Source organism: Notolepis coatsorum (genome assembly GCF_963971535.1).
Source record: "Notolepis coatsorum genome assembly, chromosome: 16".
Classification (NCBI taxonomy): domain Eukaryota; kingdom Metazoa; phylum Chordata; class Actinopteri; order Aulopiformes; family Paralepididae; genus Notolepis; species Notolepis coatsorum.
The window spans coordinates 80,868,676-80,878,675 of NC_140180.1; the positions used below are offsets into that span (position 1 = coordinate 80,868,676).

At 48.0% G+C, this 10,000-nt stretch overlaps 1 protein-coding gene across 1 annotated transcript in view; it reads left to right on the top strand.

The window, feature by feature from the left end:
* LOC311243029 (teneurin-2-like) overlaps positions 1-10,000 on the top strand; it is a gene marked incomplete at both ends in the record, with an annotated part of 205,542 nt that overhangs the window by 50,108 nt on the left and 145,434 nt on the right.

Here is a 10,000-nt window from a genome sequence, read left to right on the forward strand (position 1 = left end):
TTGTGTCTGTTTATTTCTGTGTCATTGCGTGTCTGTGGGTTACGTGCGCATTCTGGTTTTGTGTGTTTAAGTAATATGGGTTCGTGTTTAATGTGTGATTTAATGTGTGATCCGTGTATCCAGGTAGCGATGGAGTTTTAAAAAATAAAATAAGCTACTCTTTAGGTTGCCAGACGGAGACCCTGGCTGGGACCCCAGTTATTAGGCGATCTGCTACAGTGCACAGCTCGCTTCATCCTCCCGTTCATTTCCCACAACATCCAACTGCTTAATCTGTTTACACTTTATCAGAGGACATTTCCCAGAGCTGTGTATACAGGTAATTTATTTCCCTGCCATTGAAATCCCAACACTATTTACTTGTATGCCAGAGAATGTTTATCGGCGAGAGTGTGCGTGTTAGTGGTAATGGTTGGTTTATTAGCTCGTGGAGTTCTCATCTGTTTTCATTAGTGGGATTGGAGTGGAAGGTACTGAATAAGTAGGTGTACATTGGAAAAGATGAGGGGAAAACATATATGATTTGTTGTGCAGTGGCTGTCGGTATGTAGTCTGGAAGAAATGTGGGGTCTGGTTACGGTACAGTAGTTGTTCATCGTTCAGAGAGCTATTTATTATTACAATCATCTACTAGCTCACTAAATATTTTCAAAAGTAAGCTAAACACATAATGGGTCTCATTCCCGAACGAAGTTACGACAAAAAATTTCGTCTTAGCCAGATTTCGGCCCATTTAAGACATATTAGGGCTGAGAGTGGGAGTCCCCAAACTTTCCTGAGATCTTATTTGATCGTGGCTGAGAGCAGATTTAAGAGTGCACTCTTAAATCTGCTCTCAGCCACGATCAAATCTCATGATTGATTGATTGAGTAATCACCCCCCCCCTCTCTCTCTCACACACACACACTCTCCTAGCTCTCTTTCTCTCTCTATATCTCACACACACACACACACACACACTTCAGAAACAAACATAGTATCAATGAGAGCATCAATAATACACCTGAGTGAAGTCTAGTAAAAAAAAAACAAAAAAAAAAATTAACCGCGAGTTAAAAAAAATAGTGGCGTTAATATAATTGGGCGATAAGGCGTTAATACCGTGTTAACTTTGACAGCATATATGTATGTATATATATATATATATATATATATATATATATATATATATATATATATATATATATATATATATATATATATATATATATATATATATATATATATATATATATATATATATATATATATAGGCCTATAAAGCATAGGTATATATAAGGATTATATGCAGGTATATTCAGACAGATATGTTTATATATAGAGTATAAGCATATATGCAAATATAAATATATAAATGTATGTATACGGTATATATAGCACTATTGTAAATGGTGCATTTATACAGCGCTTTTATCCAAAGGGCTTTACAATTTTTGTTCCTCTCATTCACCCATTCACTCACACATTGACACACCGACGGCAGAGTTAAGTGTCTTGCTCAAGGACACTTAGACACGCTGCCCAGGAAGAACAGGAATCTAACCGGGAAGCTCCCGATTACCAGACGACCACTCTACCTCCGGAGCCACTGTCGGCCCCCATGCACGACTGTCGCACAACATGCAATCATACAGAGTTATACGGGTAGAATATAGAATAGAGTTTGAGGTAGGTAGTTGTGATTATTATGATATACATCATATACACCATAAATGCCAATGTAATATCCATCTACAGATTCTTCCCTGTCCATCACCGCCCCACTGTGCGTGACATTCAGCTCATCTCCCCTCCCACAGAGGAATTATGACAGGCTGATTGGTTGTTTGTTTTCATTGGGAGGATGGAATCAATAGAGGGCTGATGGGGAGGGCGGGGCCAGAGGAGATCTTCAGTGGATCAAATGGGGTGGGAGGAGAGGAAGGAAGGATGAGGAGGTGGAGAAAGAGGATGGATTGAGAAGGAAGTCGAAGGAGGAGGATGGACAGACACGGCAGCGACCCAGCCTGCTTGTATACAGTCGTCACCCGGTGGTAGAATGACCCAAATGGCGGGAGAAGCCGCCATTCAACTTTCTACACTAAAGAGATGGAGACGACTGTACAGCTGGTCCACAGAGGATGTCTTATCATTTCACTGTCTACCCGCCATCTCGCTCGTATCCGCCCCAAATTGCCGACATGAAATTGCATGTCTAGCTACACACTACAAAAAAACTAGATTTTCATATCCGTTTCCATGGTAGCGCCTCTGATCAAAATTCTGCGGAAGAAGTAGATGACGACAGTGAGCGTTTTTAACTACAGATTAAGCATTAAATGTTTTTTTTTTATAAAGACAGGGTTGAGTTTTCATGTTGGCATTTCAACAAACAAGCATGTGTGCTTGGTGTGTGATTTAATGCTGTGAGTTTCAGGGAATACAGGGCGGAATTGCAGGTAGACAGAGAAATTGTAAGACAGACCAGCTAGTACTGTATGTGCAAGCAAGCTAGGATTCCATCGCGACGAGGGATGGAGGAGACAGAATGGAGATACTGAATGGTATATGGTTTGCACCAATCATTCAGTTTTGACTGTGATTGATCATCATAAGAAACCACTGTGGCAGCGGGTATGACCATAAGGGATATTCAAGCCTACATTAGATCAAAGCCCCACAGAGCTCTCTAAGATCATCTAGAGCAGGGGTGTCAAACTCATTTTCACCGAGGGCCATATCAGCATTATGGTTGCCTTCAAAGGGATACAGACAGTGTACATGTAAATGCAATATAATGTAAAATAAATGTAACTACTACTTTACATAATGTTAAACATATTGTTTCTGTATTTATTACTTATTCAAGTTACACATATTACTGCATTTGCATAGATGTAAAAATACATGTTAGCTTATTGCTAACTGTTATTTGAACATAAATCCTTTTAATTTATCAGGTTAAGAACCCCATATTACTAAATTATCAAACTATTCAAGTAAATAATATGAATATGATGATAAAGATATGATCAAATACAGGCTATGATTGTACTCTTTGACGACCTGCGCTGCCTCATAACACAAAAGACATACCGTTTTTTTTTATCCTTGAAGCACAAACATGTATTCACTTTCCCATCTTTCTTGAAACTGCCTTCCATCTGCATCAACTTTTCAATGTTCTCAATTGGACTTGTTGGTGAAATCGCAGTTAAACACTGATCTACACGGTGTCACTTTGCGGGTCACATAATCGACATGCATTATGGGATATGTAGTTATATTATCGTACTTGGCCATCGCGTCCCGCTCTTAAGCATATCGAGATATACCTCATCTCATGTACCTATTGTACTCCATCAACGAAAAAAACAAGTACACCCACACCTGCCGGGTCCCGCCCCTATGGAGGCGTAGCCTATAAGACAGTAGGCATGGTCACCAAACACTCTTCCTCTATTTTCGTTTCCATCATAACGGTCGCAGTGCACCTTATGTAAAGTAGTTGTTATGAAAAGATTATGAGAAATTGCGTAATGTTGAAAGTTTACCGGAGGTTTGCTTACCCCTGGAATCTTCTGGGCATGTTTCAGCGACACGTCGGGCCTATTCTGATGTTTCCTCGTCTGGTGACAGCAGATCCAGGAGCAGCGTGCAAGGTTGGCTATCGAGCCGGCTTGTACACAGGTAGGCCCTGTGTCATCAGGCATGGGTATTAGTGTTAGTAATGCTGGGTTGTTTTGTTACACAACCATGTTGTGTGTCGGCGCCAGGGGCGGGATGGTTTGGTGGACGTTTCACTGCAGTGAACGGGTTCCAAACGGTCCTGGAAGCGTGCTGTTAAACAACTAATGCTAACGCTACATGCTAATGATACATGCTAACACTACTGCTACGCTGTTCTAATGTCTCCACCGTGGGATGTTGTCGCTTTTCCCTCCTCTTGCCCGGTTCATCAATGAAGGTCAGTCGGTAGCTGATGTGGGGGTTTTGCTGAGTCCTATTTACCTTTTTTACGGGTAAATGGGTTGACAACAGGGTAGGCCGTGGCTAGGTAGCCTAGCCAGGTAGCGTTACTCCTGTGTCCCGGCGGGGTTTGTTGAACGGTGTTCCCACCTGGGAGCCGATGCTTGAGGCTCGGCGGGTGGCAGTAGAGCTATACTACTGCAGGATGGGACTTAACGGCGGCCCGTGTTGTGGCTCAGCTGACTGTTTTCTGTCCATAGTAGCGTTGAACGCTATGCTATAGTAGTGTAGTGGGCTACTGTTTTGTTCTGTCTCTCTGCTATGAGAAGGTCTGTCTATGCTACAGCTTTCTCTTCTCTCAACCATTCATGCTGACGGTCAATCAGTGTCTATTGGGGAGTAGTGCGGGGGGGGCTTTGTTTACCTTTTTTGGTAAATGGGCTAAGCTGGGGCTGGTGTGCTGTTGTGAATATTTTGAATGAATGCGGGACTGGTTCTCTCTGGTCCGCCTCCCCTTAACGTTGTGTATATGGGCTTGCTCATTCTACAGTATTTTGTGGTGTTAGTTCTTTTATTCATTTAACCCCTTCATGGTGCACACCACAGTGGAGGTTGCTGTTTGCAACCACCAATGGTGCTCCGTGTTAACATCAGTCCTTCGCTTTTGACATATTGAAACAGTGCCCCGCCAGGCCGACGCCATGGGTGGGTCGGCCTGGCGAGTGGCTGGTGGGCTGCTAAAGCCTGTACCGCCACGGTATGGAATTGGCAGCGATTAGAACTGTGTTAGAATTGCTGTTTTTTCTATATAAAAAAAAATTGTGTCTGGTGGCGGGGCCTTGAGGGCCAGCCGACGTCGACACATCGCGCAAGGTTGTTGACGTTATTAGCTTTGACCTAGCCGCAAGCTATAACCGCTCAGGGTTCCCCTCTCCGCAGGGGATTTTGGTCTTCTGCTGGAGCGCGGGCGGTATTGTCCTAGGCCCCACACCGCCTCACACCGCGCAGCCAGAAGAACAGAGAGCACGGCCTCGTCAGCGGCGATGACGAGGCCCTGGACAGGCGGCCATATTTTTCCCCCGCCAGAGGTATCCTGGGCGTTGAATCGACAGGTGTCCACAAGGCCGACAGCCTTGGCGGCCGAGGGATCGGCCATGTTGGACGGGCTCGGCTTGAACAACAAGCCGTCACCGTCCTGCCGCAAGCAGCCCGCTCTCCGGTCACTCCCTCCCCCAACACCAGCGGAAAAAGGGGGCTCTGATTGTTTCCTTTGGCTGCGGGCCGCGTGCCTTCGTTGAAGCGTGGGCGGCCGAACTTTTTGCTTCTCATGGGGACAGGGGCTGACACCCAGTTGATGGCTGAGCCTGGGTCTGTCCGTGAGAATGTTGTGCTGTCAAGCGGCTCCCACACCATAAGCTGTGTTGGTTGAGCCTGGTGTTACGTCTGTCAACTATAAGTGTTGTCAGCAGGGGGGCTCGAAACCTTTTAAGGCACACAGTGCGGGCTTCCCCGGCCTCGCCTTCGCCAGGCCAGGTGTCATGTTGGTACCTCCCACTCCTGCGAGATCGGCAATGGTCTGAAATGAAGAGGTGCGCGTGATTTAGGTGGTAGTAATATCACTGCAGGGCTACGGTGTGTAGGCCCATGGGGTCCTCACGCCTTGCATGTCCGGCTGCAGAACAACTCCTCAGCATGCTCTGGAGGGGTGTTCAGTGGGGGGGCTTTTGTCACCTGGATTGATGTCAGCTTCCCCCGTATCAAACCGGCCCTTTCTGTCAGGGTCCCCCCTTGGGTGCGATTGCCTCGTGGGTAGTGTCGGGTTCCGACCCGACTCCACGGAACGCTCTGCTCGCAAAGGTCCAGGGTTGGCTACGCACAGCGGGTGGGACCGGGCCGACTATCTACAGTTCCTGGCGGACCTGCGCCACATGGCGGCGGGTGCGGTGGGAGTGTCATCACATATGACTACGGCAGTACCATATGTCGAGGTGGATGGAGAGAACGCTGAGGCGGGGACTTGTGTTTACACAACCCCGCCCGTTTTCGGGTTTGGTACAGACCCTATTGTCAGGGTCACCAGCAGTGACAGCTCTGGTCAACGAGATCCAATCTCTGTGGACGAAGCAAGCCATTGTCGTGGCGTTCTCCTCCCGGTGTTCTCTGGTGCCTGAGAAATCGGGAGGGGGGGGGTGTCAGACCCATGCTGGACCTGTCCCATGGGAAGGTTCTGCATTTTTTGGATCGTCTCCTACCTGTCGTCTCCTACCTGTTGATCAGGTGGGGGTCTGGTTCTCCTCAATAGACCTGTAGAATGCGTATTCGCATTTCTCCGATCTTCCATCCTAGGGCTTACCTACGCTTCCTTTGCAGGGTTAGCGTATGAGTACCAGAGGCTGCCGTTCGGTTTTTTCTCTGGCTCCCTGCATCTTCACCAAGTGCGTGGAGGCCGCACTGGGGCCTCTGCGTCGTCAGGGGTTACGAAGTGTATTCTGCCCTGACGACGTTCTGGTCCTTCGCGGTCGAGGTGGATCGTCGGGTCTCGTACCAGGCAGGTCCCTACCAGCCTGGGGTTTGCTGTAGACTGGAAGTAGAGTACTCCTCTTCCCAGTCAACGGTTGGAGGGCTATGGGTATCCCTCTCGGAGCGTGTTGTCGACACGCTCGGGAGGTTCCGTCCTGGGACGGTTACGGCGCTGTCTCACGTCACGTTTTTCACCGACGCCTCCCTCGCTGGTGACGCGTCGGGCCAACGCAGCAGGGGGCAGCTGGCAAACCATGCTGCCCGGTCTGCGCTACGTTCAATGTGTTGGTATTGAAAGCGGTCCTTCTGGTCCTCAATCGGTGTTGATCAGGATGGACAATACGACGTCAGTGTCGTATAGCGACAGACAGGGAGGAGTACGCTCCCCCCGTCTGCACCAGGCGGCGGGCGGCTGGCTATGGGCGTCCTCCATCTGCGCGGCCTGAGGGCTCCCCACATCCCCAGCAGGGTGAATGTGGGTACAGGTGTACTGTCACGGGGCGGTCCTCATCCTGACGGGTGGGGATTACGTCCGGACATAGCCAGGCAGGTCTGGGACCGATGCCGTGCCGCCTGGGATTCTTCCCCATGCATCTGTTAGGTCAGTTGTTGGGACGGGTACGTTGAGGAGCGCAGGTTCTTGATCCTGATGGCGCCGGACCGGGGCGCAGCTGTGTGGTTCCCGGTCCTGATCCAGCTACTGGTAGTCTGGAGAGGATGGACCCTTCTGTGGTTGATACCATCCGGAATGCGCATGCTCCCTCCACTGTCGCGCTTTACGCGGGCAGATGGCGTATGTTCCAAGTGTGGTGTAAGGCGGGGGGCCGGGACCCAGTCTCCTGCCCCCTGGATGCTGTCCTTAGTTACCTCCAGTCTCTCCTTGATAGACTGTCGGCTTCGACGGTGAGGGTATATGCAGCAGCTATATCCTCCTATCATGAGGGATTTGAGGGGGATGTCTTGTTCAGCCACCCTCTTGTGAAGCGTTTCCTGCTTGGCGCTCGACGCGTTAAGCCGGTGCAACGCTCTTTGGCTCCGAGTTGGGATCTTCAATTGGTCCTCGTCGGTTGTCCTTGGCCCCGTTTGAGCCTCTTGAGCAAGCGCCGTTGGAACAGCTGTCGTTCAAGACCGCGTCCTTGCTGGCCGTCACCTCCGCTGAACGCGTGGGTGTGCTTTGTGCTCTCTCGGTACGACCAGAGTGCCTGTCTTTCGTTCCGATTGCGGTGCCACTCTGCGGCCTAATCCTGCCTTCGTGCCTGTAAATATCCGGAGTTCTTCCGCTCCAGGGATATTGTGGTTCAGGCGTTTCATCCGCCTCCTCACGCTAGTGAGTTAGATGCGGGCCTTCACCTGTCATGTCCGGTCCGTGCTTTGGGAATTACCTCAGCCGTACTCAGGACCTCGGGGTCACCGATCAGCTTTTTGTCTGTCACGGTGGTTCTCATGCCGGTAAGGCACTATCGAACAACACCTGTCCCATTGGTTGTGTGAGGGCATTGCCCTCTGCTACACGTTGGCCGGGCTGGATCCCCCTGGGGGCGTCAGGGCGCACTCCACTCGTGGGGTGGCTGCCTCTGCCGCTCTGCTGGGTGGGGCCTTGGTGGAGGACATCTGTGCTGCAGCTTCATGATCCTCCCCGGGCCCCTTTGTAAGGTTTTACCTCATGGACATGACCGGGGGTTCTGACTCCCAGGCAGTTCTGGGGTCTGTGGCCTTTCCTGCTTCCCGTCCTTTGGTAGGGTAGCAGGAGTGTGTGGGTATGGGCCACAGTGTGTTAGGTCACACGTGGTTCCGCCTGTGCTGTGTGTTCAAGGGGTTCTAGTTCCCTCTTGCTCGCACTCAGGTGGAGTTGACTGCGCCCCCCCTTCATTAGGAAGGATGGGGTGACGGGGCTCCCCAACCCCTTGATGTGGGCTTACGGGTCCTCAGGGGGTACATTTGTCGGGCCTCGCGTCCGCTCTACCCCATATCTCGAAAGGCTTAAGAGCGGGACGCGATGGCCAAGTATGATAATATAACGGAAGGTTATGTATATAACCTAGTTATATGAGTACTGGCTAAGCGTCCCGCTCTTAAGCGGCCCCGAGTTCCCTTTTTGAGGGATATTTTACTGGAAACGGGATTTTTGGCGAGGAAGAGTGTTTGGTGACCATGCCTACTGTCTTATAGGCTACACCTCCATAGGGGCGGGACCCGGCAGGTGTGGGTGTACTTGTTTTTTTCGTTGATGGAGTACAATAGGTACATGAGATGAGGTATATCTCGATAGGCTTAAGAGCGGGACGCTTAGCCAGTACACATATAACTAGGTTATATACATAACCTTCCATTCATGGTCAATGCACGCTTTAAAGCAGCATAGACTTATTTTAAGACAATCATACACATTTTAAGCTCTCCTCTTGAGTTTTATTTTGTGATGAAGAGGTACAATGATGTGGCCTCTCAGATAATTTAGAAGAAGTTAGTTTGTGATGAAGAGGTACAATGATGTGGTCTCTCCGATAATTTAGAGGAAGTTAGTTTGTGAAGAAGAGGTACAATGATGTGGTCTTTCAGATCACTTAGATCACAAGTTTTAATACTCTTATCAACATGAGAGTCAACAAATGCTTGCTTTATGCAGCCATTTAACACAAAAGGATTACCCTCATGCATTGCAAATTTGCATCAAATTCAAAACAGAGTGATGCACAAAATAACTTAAAAGAAAATAATAATTTAAAACAATGAATAAAGTGTGCATGAACTAATAGGGGAAAGAAAACGTTAGGAACTTGTTACATTCACCCACACAAGGGCTGAGTAATCACATACCCCCCTCTCTCTCTCACACACACACTCTCCCATCTCTCTTTCTCTATTGCCCCTTCCTCATCTCTCTCACCCCCCTCTCTCTATATATATCTCACACACACACACACACACACACACACACACACACACACACACACACACACACACACACACACACACACACACACACACACACACACACACACACACACACACACACACTTCAGAAACAAACATAGTATCAATGAGAGCATCAATAATACACCTGAGTCTAGTAAAAAAAAAAAAAAAATTAAATAAAAAAAAGTTTCTTAAAAGTGAGTTAAACAAAATAGTGGCGTTAATAGAATCGGGCTATAACGCGTTAATACCGCGTTAACTTTGACAGCCTTAGTTTCAATATGTAAACATTAATAATACAGAATCACATCTTAGAAGAGTAACTTGTGGTGTTCCACAGGGTTCTGTATTAGGACCCAAGTTATTTATACTTTATTTAAAGGGGAACTATCTTATAAATGGCCTTTTTGAGTGTTTAGCATTGTTTCCTAGCTATGTGAACTTATATTAATATGATCTATGTCTCAACATTCTCATATTGGCGCATTCTTCCAATTCTCCTCTCACAATATTCACCCTCACTGAACTGAGTCATTTGAAAATGTGATGATTTGTGATGTCAGAAAGACACCGCTGCATGTTAATGTTGAGATACAAGATGAGCTGCACACAGTG